The sequence below is a fragment of the Mastigoproctus giganteus genome, chromosome 6 (genome assembly GCF_048544385.1).
Source record: "Mastigoproctus giganteus isolate SK-2022 chromosome 6, ASM4854438v1, whole genome shotgun sequence".
Lineage (NCBI taxonomy): Eukaryota > Metazoa > Arthropoda > Arachnida > Uropygi > Thelyphonidae > Mastigoproctus > Mastigoproctus giganteus.
The window spans coordinates 168,508,922-168,522,338 of record NC_143580.1 but is presented as its reverse complement, the minus strand read 5'-3'; the positions used below and the strand labels follow the sequence as shown (position 1 = coordinate 168,522,338).

The window sequence follows — 13,417 nt, the reverse complement described above, 5'->3', positions numbered from 1 at the left end:
TTATTTTGTTTTACTATACTGCCACACTTTGCTAAATTTACCAAGATAGACAAATTTTTTATTATGGGCACTGACTTAACAGGTTCATGTAACTGACAGTGAAAGCATTAGCATTTAGCATTAGCATTAGTAGAGGCATTTGATGCAAGAAAGCAAGCTTATGCAGCATCAGCCAAAAAAAAAAAACAAAAAAAAAAAGTAACATAAATAAATAAAAATAACCACTTCCACTTCACCCCTCTGTTCGTTCGAAATACCTGTTCAGCTGAGCCTTAAACTTATTTAGGCTATCAACTTCCACGACAAGGGATGGAAGTCTGTTCCACCCACCAACCACCCGCTGGCTAAAGGCAAATTTCCGCACATCTATCCTACATCTGTCTTTCCTCAATTTGAATTTATGCCCTCTCAGGTGATTTTTCTGAGCTAGAGGAAGAATCCCATCAGCATTGAGCATGCTCAAACCATGCAAGGCTTTGTACACCTCTATCAGATCACCCCGCTGGTGCCTAGTCTCCAGACACTGTAATTTGCAAAACTTAAGCCTTTCTTCGTAAGAGAACCCCTTTGTCCCATTCACCAATCTAGTTGCCCTTCTCTGTACTCGTTCCAGCAGCTCTACATCCTTCCTGAAATGAGGCCTCCAGGCCTGTATACAGTACTCTAGGTGTGGCCTGACCATTGCCTTATACAAGGGAATAATCACCTCCTTATCCCTGCTAGAAAAATTCCTATATATCATTGACAATACACCATGAGCTACTCTTGCAGCTCGTCTGCACTGCTCAGAGAACTTCATATCTGCCTGCACCACCACCCCCAGGTCCCTTTCATTCTCTACCACTGTCAGTGTAGTACCACAGAGTTGATACGTTGCTCTGGGGTTGCTGTTTCCCATATGTAGTACTTTACATTTGTCAATGTTAAACTTCATTTGCCACCTCGAAGCCCATCTGCTCAACCTTTCCAAATCCTGTTGCAGCAGCATAGTGTCAGTAGTGTCCTTGACAACCCTGCCAACCTTCGTATCGTCTGCAAACTTGGACATTAAGCCTGATATACCATCATCAATATCATTTATAAATACAGAAAACAATAAAGGCCCCAATACTGAACCCTGAGGGACTCCACTAATAACATTAGTCCACGATGAGCAGTGTCCATTGATTACCACTCTCTGTCTTCTCCCCCTCAACCACCCCTTTATCCATAGCAGCAACTTGCCTCCAATGCCACCCTGCTCCAATTTGTGCAGCAGTCTTCCATGTGCAACAGTATCAAAAGCCTTTCTAAGATCCAAGTATATAATATCAAAGTTATTCCCTGCATCCAGTTCTTTTGTGACTGCATCATAGTATCCAATCAAATTGGTCAGGCAAGACTTCCCCTTAACAAAACCATGCTGTGTCCTAGCTATAACTGAAGTCTTGTCTAGATGATCCTGCAGTGCTTCTTTCACCAGTGCCTCCATTAATTTTCCGGGAACAGAAGTTAAACTCACAGGTCTATAATTACTTGTGTCAGCCTTTGATCCCCCTTTGTGAAATGGGGTCACATTTGCACATCTCCAGTCAATGGGTACCTCCCCTGAGTCCAAGGAAGCTCTCATAATTATGGCTAAGGGTTTGCTTACCTCCTTTGCTGCCTCCTTTAATATAACTGGATAGATCCCATCCACCCCAGGTGCCTTTCTTGTGTTTATCTTCAACAATTTCTCCTCCACTTTGCTCTCAGTTATTACAAGATTCTCTAGCTTACTGCTAGAGTTGAATACACCTCTGGCATTCCCCTCGCTGAATAACTCCTCATGTGTGAATGTCGATGCAAAATATTCATTTAGTTTGTTAGCTACCCGAGCAGGGTCATCAACAGTTGACCCATCGATCTCAAGTGGACCAATCTGATTCATCCCCTTCCTTCTAGAGTTTACATAAGTAAAGAACTCTTTGCTGTTTTTCTTCGCATCCCTTGCCAAGGATCTCTCGTAATCTGCCTTCGCCTGCCTAACCTCCTTTGTAACTTGGTTACAGATCAACTTGTATCTATCATAGGCGTCCGTGTCACGTGTTAATTTGTATGTATCCCATGCATTTTTCTTCTCTGCCATATGCCTCATTAGTTCATCTGACAACCATTTAGGCCTAAACCTTGAACAATATTTCTTAGTTGGTATGTAAAGCCTAGTAGCTTCCACGATAAGTTCTTTGAATGCTTCCCATTTTGAATTTGCTGTTGGCAATATCATCAGTTGATCCCACTGTATAGAATTTAAATACTGTCTCAGTCCATTGTAGTCCCCTTTACGAAAGCAATACCCCTTCCCTTTACCCCTAATGGTAGTTACCTCTTTGAGTAACTCCCACTTCAGCACACTGTGATCACTGCCACCAAGTGGTTCATTTATCTGCAGATTCTTAATGCATGAAGAATCACTACTGATAATCAAATCAAGAGTATTACTCCCTCTAGTTGCCTCCCGAACATGCTGATGTAGAAAACAATCATCCAATAAATCCACAAAAGCCTTGCTACTGTGTGAGTGACCAGCCCCCAAATTCCAGTCAATATCTGGGAAATTAAAATCCCCCATTATAAGACTCTCTGATTTACTGGCCCACTCTATTTCTCCGAACAGTTTCTTATTATACTCATCAGAGTCATTAGGCCTATAGCACACTCCTACTCTCAATTTTGATCTCCCAATGCTTATGTCACACCAAACTGACTCGACACTGCACTGTCCAGCGATGTCGACTGGCTTCACTTCCTTGGATTTTATGTGTTTTTTAACTAATAGCATAACCCCTCCTCCCTTCCTATCCTGTCTATCCTTTCTGTAGACATTGTACTCCCCAAATTCCAGTTCTGCATTTCTTATATCTGTGTGACACCACGTCTCTGAAATCCCCACAATATCTGCCTTTGATGTTTTGAGCAACACCTCAAATTCATCAAATTTATTTACTAAACTCCTAGCATTGGTGTACACACAAGTATACATGCACCTGTTCTTTTTCTTAGCTACCCTAACACAACCCATGTGTTTACTTGTACCCCTATGATTCCCAGCAGTCTCTGAAATATCCTGCATCTTATTTTCCAGGCTGCAGCTCATTCCAATAGAAGCAGTGCAAGAATCACTTTCACCTCTGCCAGTGGCTACTGTTAATCTATTAGTCCTTGTATCCCCCCAATCTAGCAGTTTTCCGACCCACCTAACATTGCCTCGATAGCATCAGCAAACATTCTTGCACCCTTTCTATTTAAGTGTATCCCATCCCTGTAGAAGCAGTCTCTCCTGTTAACAAGTACAGACCAGGCTGAAAAAAATTCTACCCCTTGAGCCCTGCACAATCTTTCCAGGGCCGAATTGATTGACAGGGCTCTCATCATATACTCCCTCCTATCGTGTCTGGGCAGAATTGCAGACACTTTCAATTTCAACCCTAATTCACGGCTTTTTTTCATCAGTGACCTGTACTTGTCAAGTAATTCCGCCGGTCTCCTACTCTTAATGTCATTAGTGCCAACGTGTACAACTATATCACCTTTTGTGCCCTTAAAGGATGATATCCGCTCTACAACGTCATCAACTTTTGCCCCTGGCAGACATACCCTGGTCCTATTCCACCTGTCCTTTTTACAAAGCATGTTTCCCGTTTCCCTGACAATAGAGTCTCCAACAACTACTAGTTCCTTTGGGACCAGCGCATTCTGCCTTGGGGGTTGCCGCTGTGTTCCGCGATGACCAAGTGCAAGCTCTGGCATTGGTGTGGGCAGCTGAGAGCTTGATGGGCCCCTCACTTGTAATCCTTCGAGGGCATCCACCCTATCCTTCAAGCTCTCATATAGGCCCATAACAATGCTGAGTTGTCGCCTTATCTCCTTACACTCCTTGCATCGCACACACACAAAGACATCCCCCATGGCAGTATCATGTCCCATACTTGACTGCTCTGCAAACATCAAGCAAATAGTGCATCTTACAAGGCTGTGATTCAGAGGACAACTGGCCCCCTCAGTTCTCCCCTGGGCCACAGCATTCCCATTAGCTTGAGCCCTTTGCTTTGCTGCTCTGGTTTGAGTCATGATTTAGATTTACTTTCAATAAAATTTCAATTTCTGTACAAAATTAAATCCTAAACTTGTATCCAAACACAGTTATAACGCTATATTTATGTTTCAGTAACGAGTGTTATCTACGGAATATTTACGTTTCAGTAACGAGTGTTATCTACGAAATATTTACGTTTCAGTAACGAGTGTTATCTGCGAAATCCCTTTCTATAACTTTCGTATCAAGTTATGTATTAATTATTTGTTTTTACTAATTATTTATGTTACGTAACCTAAGGGGTTATATGTATAATTAATTATGTTAAATATAATTAATTATATTACGTTTGTAATCTAAGTCGTTATATGTATTTATTTAAACGTACAATTTAACTGCTAACGAAGTTCAACTAACGCTATCTAGTACGGTATATCGTATCACAAAGGCGGGAAAATTACGAACGGTTAGCGGAGTTGAAACACGTGGAAACCTTTACCGATACTTTTATGCAATTACAAGGCCGAGTAAAGAATAAATACACCAAATTAATCAGAAGCTTGTGAACAAATATGCTACTTTAAGTCAGGATATAATCAATGCTTGGAATGTTCCAAAAAATAGTCAATTAGTTCCACTCTAAGAAATAGGAACCTGCTAAGTTCTAATTCGTTTAAAAAGAAACTGACTATTGCCTATTAGGTAATTTAATTTATTCATGTTGTGAGCAAAACACAATGCTTATTTATATAAAATGTATTAATATATCAGTAATAATTGGTTTTAATTAATATATATTAACTATATAACAGCCAACCGGGCTAGCCGGGTGGGTAAAGTGCCTTCCTGGCAACCCAAAGGTCGCAGATTCGATTCCCGCCTCAGGCTTGGATCAGAGTACTGCAAAAACCTTGGGAGGTGCATTATGACCACAGAAGCCTATGCGCCAACAACTACCAAAAAAAAAAAAAAAAAAAAACTATATAACTTTACTCATATTATGAATGTAAATGTATCACTACCTGATGTTTGAAAAAAAAATCATTATTGCAAGATTGTTATTTATATTGTGTATGTTTATATTTTCACCACCAGTGAAATGATTTTTGTCATCATGCATTTTGCCCAGAAAATTGTAATATGTTATGTAAATAATTATGTTTTTTATGCAAACTGCAAACAAGAACAAATTAAGGTACTTGTTGACATTAGACTTAAATTTCTCTAGATTCTAATTTTCACGAAATGCACATGAAGGAAGGTTGTTCCAGAAAACAGAAGTTGAAGGGATAAAATAGGAAGAAGAAAAGTTGGTTCTGTGAGTTTGAAGTTGAACAGTAAATGAATGCTAACTGGTTGCAGCACATGTTTGGACTGGTTTTGAAGAGAGAGGAGGGAATTATAGATTCCAATTCAGAAGAACAGTGCCATGGAAGTATCTGTAGAAAAGGCAATGCAGCAGAAACAGAAAGAGTGTGAGATAGAGAGTGGAGAGACTTTGTAAGAGATTAATTATTAATTAATCTGACTGCCCTCTTTGGAATGGAGTCTAGAAGTCTGAGAAAGCATGCTTTCTCAGACTTCTTTAAACTGAGAAAGGTTTTGGGTGCATCAACCCAGATGAGGGAGTAATATTTCATGGTTGAGCAGATTTTAGATTTGTACAAAGCGAGTAGTTGTTTTGAAGAAAAGTAACTCCAAGATCGAAAGAGACAACACAGATTTTTACATGCAGAGGAAGCAATATTTGCGATGTGCTTGTGCCAAGAAAGATTAGAAGTCAGCGTAATCTCTGATAGAGATATGTGATCTTGTATAGGGATCTGAGCGTTATCAAAGATAAGCATCACAGCCGTAAATTTCTTTTTGTGAGATATAAGACAGGACTGTATTTTAAAAGGATTATAATTAATTAAGTTATCTTTACCTCATTGAAGAATTACCTGGAGATCAGCATTTAAGGAATTGGTGGTGAATATTCAAGATGAAGCTGTTTGTGCAGGGCAGGTTTCTCAAAGTGGAAGATGGAATGCAATGTGCTATCATTAGAAAAACTGGATAGGATTTGATATGTGGATAATTGGATACCGAATTGCAAAAAATAGTTCGCATTCCATAAGATGGAAGTTTGTTTAGAAGACCTTTATGCAAAACATGATCAAAAGTTCTGGAAATGTCAAGTGCAACTGCTTGATTTTTGCCAATCTTTTCCATTGGCTTATGTTATCCATAGATGAGTAACCTAAGTCAATATTAGAGAAAAGGCCTTGAACACCAGGTATAGTCATAATAAAATAAATATAGCTTCTACCGATGAGAGTCAAAATACGTAAAGTTTATTAAAACTAAATTAAGTACAGGTGTTGATAGATAAAATAAATGTAAAATATAAAAAAAAAATTGATAAATAAATATGCTATGTATAAATTAAAACTGAATTTATAAACAGCCAATAAATATACAAAAATAATAATAATAGAGAAACTATCAATATAAAGAAAATAAAAATAATATTAGATAAACTATTAATAAAAAGAAAATGAAAACAATGAAATAAGCACAAAGAAGCTTTCAAGGATGATGAGTCAAGTATGAGCGCCTCTTTATCAGGTTAAACAAGGTACACAATAACAAGTCCTTATATTATGCAGAGGTATAGCCTTACCGCAGCGAAAAGGAAGGAAAAGAAAGTTAAGGGAAGGGGAATAACAAAATACTCAACTATCAGACTCCACAGGAATGGTGCGGCATACACTAGCCCTGTTGTTAACCTGCCATCTCTCATCATAATATAAAATAACGGCCTCCATAATAGGATGTATGTAGGTCCCGGCATTGCAACTAATGATGGGACCCACCACAGCTATATGGAGGGCCTCATCTATGAGAGATTGCAAGAATCATGGACACGGTATAATATTTCAACATTGGGTCACAGATTGTAATTAAAATGCTGCTCTCACCAATAATGCTCTGCAATGGCTAAGTCAGCTAAATCAACCTGGTGTATTGCCCCTTGTGCTTAGAGACACAATCACATAATCTGCATCTGACCCACCAACATAACAAACCCCACAATCTGGGCAAATAATGTGATAAACCACATTTGCACAATGCAGTAGTGGAGCAGTCAATTTTGCTTTCAATAACATTGGCTGTAATATCCTGCCTTGGAGCTGCACACATCCAAAACAATATTGGTGCAGCACCCTGGAAAAACGTGCAAGCCCAAAGTGAGGAATGTAAAAAAGCAGTGGCAATGAGTGAGCCATCCTGGTTACAGTGGGAAATAGACCCACTACCACAAAATTTAAACTTATCTAGAATGTGAGTGGGCTCATCGCATTTGGACAGATTCATTCTGATTCTGGCAAACTCAGTCTCCCTGTCTGTAGCATAGTCACAGTGTGGCCATGAACGATTGAGCACTGTCCTTGCCATGCTATGAAGATGCCCAGGAGTGTGTGCAGATTTATAGTTAGTAAACTGCCCCTGACATGTAGGTTTTCTGTAAACTGAAACAACTGAACAATGACCAGCATGACAGACCAAAACATTCAAGAATGAAAGAGCACCTCCATTTCCACGGTAAAGAAAATGTATGGGGAGAAAGGATTAAGATATTGGAGAAAACTGCTAGCTTGGGGGGATTCACAGACTTAGGTAAAAGTAGCCGCAGTCAGAGGTGAAGAAGATTCTTGCACTACTTCTATTAGAATGAGCAGTGGCCGCCTGGAGGGTAGGATGCTGTGGGTTTCGGGGACTGATGGCAGTCATCATGAAACAAATAATTACATGGGCTATATTAGGGTAACTAAGAATAAGAGTAGGTGCATGTATACCAATGCTAGAAGTATAGTAAATAAATTTAATGAATTTGAAGTGCTGGTCAGGACATCAAAGGCATATATTGTTGGGATATCAGAGATGTGGTGTTACACAGATATTAGGAATGTAGAATTGGAATTTGCAGAGTGCAATGTGCACAGAAAGGATAGACAGGATAGGAAGGGAGGAGGGGTTATGCTGTTAATTAAGAAAACCATAAAATCTAAGGAAGTGCTTCCAGTTGACATAGATAGACAGCGCAATGTTGAGTCAGTTTGGTGTGACATAAGCACTGGGAAAGCAAAAATGATAGTGTGTTTTAGGCCTAATGACTCTAATGAGTACAACAAACAATTGTACAGAGAAATAGAATGGGCCAGTAAATCAGATAGTGTTATAATGAGGAATTTTAACTTCCAAGATATTGACTGGAACTTGTGGGTTGGTCACTCACACACTAATAAGACTTTTGTGGATTTATTGAATGATTGTTTTCTGCAGCAGCATGTTCAAGAGGCAACCAGAGGGTAATACTCTTGATCTGGTTATCAGCAGTGATTATTCGTGCATTAAGAATTTGCAGATAAAGGAACCATTAGGTGGCAGTGATCACAGTGTACTGATGTTCGATTTACTTAAAGGTACAATTACCATCAGGGGTAAAGAAAAGGACTTTTGAATCTGTAAAGGTAACTACTGTGGTCTCAGACAGTTCTTAAATTCTCTATAGTGGAACCAACTGATGATGTTACAAACAGCAAATTCTAAGTGGGAAGCATTCAAGGAATTAATCATGGAAGCTGCTAGGCTTTTCATACTGATTAAGAAATATTGTTCAAAGTTTAGGCCTAAATGGATGTCAGATGAACTAATGAGACTTGTGGCAGACAAGAAAAATGCATAGAATGTGTATAAATTATGCATTTTTTATGGCATAGAATGATTACAGACTAGGCATTCTATGCCTAGTCTGTAATCAAGTCACACAGAAGATTAGGCAAGTGATATCGATGGTTCGAATGTTGATGATCCTGCTCAGATAGCTGATAAACTGAATGAGTATTTTGAATCTACATTCACACATGAGAAGTTATTAAGGGAGGAATATGCCAGATGTTTATTAAACTGTAACAGGGTGCTTATTGATTTTGTAATAACTGAGAACAAAGTGGAGGAGAAATTGTTGAAGTTAAACATGCCTGGGGTTGATGGGATCTATCCAGTTATATTAAAGGAGGGAGCAAACCCTTAGCCATAATTATGAGAGCATCCTTGGATTCAGGGGAAGTCCCCACAGACTGGAGATGTACAAGTGCATCCCCAATTTACACAGTGGAATCTAAGGGTGACATGAGTAATTACAGACTAGTTAGTTTAACTTCTGTTCCAGGTAAAATAATAGAGTCACTGGTTAAAGGTGCATTGCAGGATCAACTAGACAAAACTGCAACAATAATTCAGACACAGCTTAGGTTTGTTAAATGGAAAGTCTTGTCTGAAAAATTGGATTGGATACTATGATTTGGTTTCAAGGGAACTAGGTGCAAAACAAGTTTGATATCATATACTTGGATTTCAGGAAAACTTTTGATACTGTGCATGGAAGATTACTGTACAAATTGGAGCAGTATGGTATTAAGGGTAAGTTGCTACAATGGATAAAAGGGTGGTTGAGTGGGAGAAGACAAGAGAGTGGTAATCAGTGGATTCTGCTCTTCGTGGACTAATGTTATTAGTGTAGTCTCACAGAGTTCGGTGTTCAACCCATTGTTGCTTTGTATATTTATCAATGATATTGATGAAGTTATATCAGGCTTAGTGTCAAAGTTTGCAGTGATACAAAGGTTGGCAGGGTTGTTAATGACAGTAATGCCATTGTGCTACTGTAACAGAATCTAGAAAATTTGGGCAGATGGGCTGAGAAGTGGCATCTGAAGTTTAACATTGACAAATGCAAAGTACTGCATATGGGTAGAACTAACCCCAGAGGAACATACAAACTTTGTGTTACTACTTTGAGTGGCTAGAAAATGAAAGAGACCTGGGTGTGATTGTGCAGTCAGATTTGAAGTTTGTGAGCAATGAAGATAGGCTGCCAGAGCCGGTCATGGGGTATTGTCAATGATATACAGGAATTTTGCTAGCAGGGAAAAGGAAGTGATTATCCCATTGCATAAGGCAATGGTCAGGCCATGCCTTAGTACTGCTTACAGGTCTGGAGGACTCATTTTAGGAAGGATGTAGAGTTGCTTTAGCATGTATACAGAGAATGGCAACAAGGTTGGTGAGGGGTACAAAGGGGTCCTCTTACCAAGAAATGCTAAAGTTCTGCCAGTTGGAGTGGCTGGAGACTTGGCACCTTTGAGGTGGTCTGATTGAGGTTTATAAGGCCTTGAATGGGTTGAGCATGCTGAATTTTGATGGGATTCTTCCGCTTGCTCATGAAATGAGCAAGTGGAATTTATGGCCTGTGGGGGCATAAATTCAAATTGAGGAAAGATGACAGTTGTAGAATAGATGTGTGGAAATTTGCCTTTAGCCAGCAGGTGATTAATTGCTGGAACAAACTTCCATCTGTCGTTGTGGAAGTTGATAGCGTAAATAAATTCAAGGAACTGGACAGGCTTTTAGAGGGAATGGATGTATGAAATGTTTTTTTTTTTTTTTTTTTTTTTGCTGATGCTGCATAAGCTTGCTTCCTTGCATTGCATGCCTCTATTACTGCTACTACTACATCTCTATCAGGTAGCTTACGAAATTTAAGTGTCTGTGCTTTCAAAATTACCCCATTTATTGGTACTCCTCTACTATGCCTCTGTACAAAGAATGCAATTATTCTTCCTCTTTTATCCAACTATAGATCATTCCTTCTGGAATTCCACACTCCCAAAATATACTGCATTTTGTTTTGCCACTCTTAACTCTTTAATTATTAACTTTTCTTTAACTGTATAATTTTTTTCTTTTGGTGGTCATTACCTCAGTCTTACTGAGTTACTAATTTTGCTGTGTATTTATTTCTGATGTCAGAATTTACTATGTTTTGAGAAAACTAAATCAAAACCAAATTGTCTGGCTTATCATATTGCTGAAGTGAAGTCATGTGATTTCTCCATAAATCACTTCTCACTTTGTGTATATTTTTGTTATCCTAAGTGTAACTTCTTGTCAAAAAAATTATGTTATGCTGCTGTTTACAAAAATTTACTTTGTAACTAATGTAGTGCAATTGATGAATGGTAGCCATATTCCCTTCCAGAGGTAGCTGTTTTTATTAGTATTGCACCTATATTCTCTTTTATTGCATCTTTAGCTAACGTTAGAAACTGGGTATCTACAGTACTTAGTGTCTGACGAGTCCTGTTGTTTACAAAAATTACTCTGCAATTAAATATAGCAAATATAGCCAATTTTTAACTAATTTCCCCTCTTGGAAATACGGTAGTAGAATGTACAGTAGATATGAGTATGTACACTTTATCCAGTTTCCAACATGACATTGCTAGTTCTTTGTACACACACTACTTTTGTTTTTGTGTTTTTGTTTTTTTCATAATTTGTTTTGGGGGTCATGATCATACCTGCATTAAATCCAAAACCATCGCATGGGGAGGCATGTTATATCAAGGTTTCACTGTATTTATTTTATGGGAATGAACTTAAATAAGCAACACCAATCTGCGGTATGAAATATTAAGCTGTTTTATTGAAATGGTTGCAATTAAATTGTATATGTCTCAGAAACACTTAGGCAATGTTTCACAAAGTCATTGTTTATCGTTGTCAGTTAATTACACTGAATATGATTACATTGATTACTTGTATATACATAAAATTACAACAACAACAAAAAAAAAAAAAAAAAAAACAGATTCATATTACTGAAATGATTGGGTTATTCTTTTGGGGAAGGGGTGGAGAAGTGAGAAGGTTGGAAAAGAAAGGTAATGCCCAACATTGGAATACTATCCACATTAAATTAAATACTTGTGACTATGAAGAGATTGGAAACTGCTGTAAGAACTGCAAAAAGTAACTACAGAATAGCAATTTATAGTGATGAACAGTACAGTTAATAACCTCCTTAAATTACAGACTGAAAAAAAAAATGGAAAATTATCAAGAAAAGTACAGCTAATAACTTCAGAAAATAAGGTAAGGCTTATCTGTTTGACTGGCTCATGGATTGATCTAGATTGAACTGCTGGAACTGGAGAGCAAGTGGAAATACAGGTTTATAAAACCTTAGGAAAGTCCTAAGGGAGCAACAGGGAGATGAAGTCTTAAAATGCCCAGAGAATAATGTTATCTTTAAAAGGAAGGATTTTGTTGAGGAGACAAATGAGATCTAAAGTAACAGATTAAAGATTACAACAATCTGGTGGAAAGCCAATGGTAATGAATTATGAGTTGTGGAATGGAGAGGGAATGTAGGATAGCCAGTGAGAGAGAGAGAGAGAGAGAGACAGAGAGAGAGAGAGAGAGAGAGAGAGAGAGAGAGAGAGAGAGAGAGAGGCTTGAATTGTGAAGAGTAACTTATGGATCTGATCTTGACTGTGGTGGACGGCACTGGTGTCTTGTCTCAGACAACTAAGTTTTACTAAAATTATTAAGATTACAAGCTCCAGTACTGTTAAAATAATTTTATAATTTGATTTTGGATATGTTTATCAGATGGTAGAGTAAAATTTTTATTTTTTAGTGTTCTAGCCTTGTACTCTAGATAAGTAAAAATAAAGTAAAAAATTTTGATCAATAGCCTAAGAGATAAAAAGAATAATAAGAGTAAAATAATGTAGTTAATAAAAATAAGTTAGTAGTGTGTCAAAATTATGAAAAAGTAGAGACTGCACTTCCAGTGCATTATCCCTTTATCTGGGCTTGAATTTGACATACATTTAGTTAGATTTATTTATCCAAAACTGGCATTCCCTTGGTTCTGAGGTTGTCAAACTTTAGATATTACACCTGTATTACCCTATTGTGACAATTTTATTTATGACAATACGTTTTCATAATAAAGTCCTTTTTTTTTTTTTTTTTTTTTTTTTCTCCCCCAAAAATGAAAGATTATTGCATGCATTTCAATATTATATTGTTATAGTATACTTCAATTTATTACAAGTGAATAGAATATATGTATCTTTTTGTATCCTGTCATGGACTAAGTATATGTTAACAGATGCACATTTCTTTATCAAAACAATATGAAAAGTAGGACTTTGCTTATTGGAGGCTTGAAGTGGTGAAACCCATGTTTAGTCTCTAGAGCAAAGTTTCCAGCATCCCCCTCCCCCCCATACTTCTCCTTCAACCCATGCATGGTACTAAGTACTATAGGTTTTGATACCTTTTGTGTTTGGGGTTTTCATAAAAAAAAAAAAAAAAAACTTTCATTCTCTTGTTACTTTTTTGGCAAGAACTACATAGAAAAGAAAAGAAAATAGTCTTAAATGCTTACAGCAGAGAACATTTACTTTACTTCAAGTTACCTTAATACTGTACTACTTCTAAACAAATGGCATTGCTAAATGC

The 13,417-nt window shown here is 37.7% G+C and overlaps 1 protein-coding gene across 1 annotated transcript in view; it reads left to right on the top strand.

Annotated features, from left to right (window-relative positions):
* The window catches only part of LOC150084737 (RNA polymerase II-associated protein 1), a 630,471-nt gene that overhangs the window by 108,042 nt on the left and 509,012 nt on the right, over window positions 1-13,417 (top strand). The gene's annotated exons all lie outside the window — the stretch shown is intronic.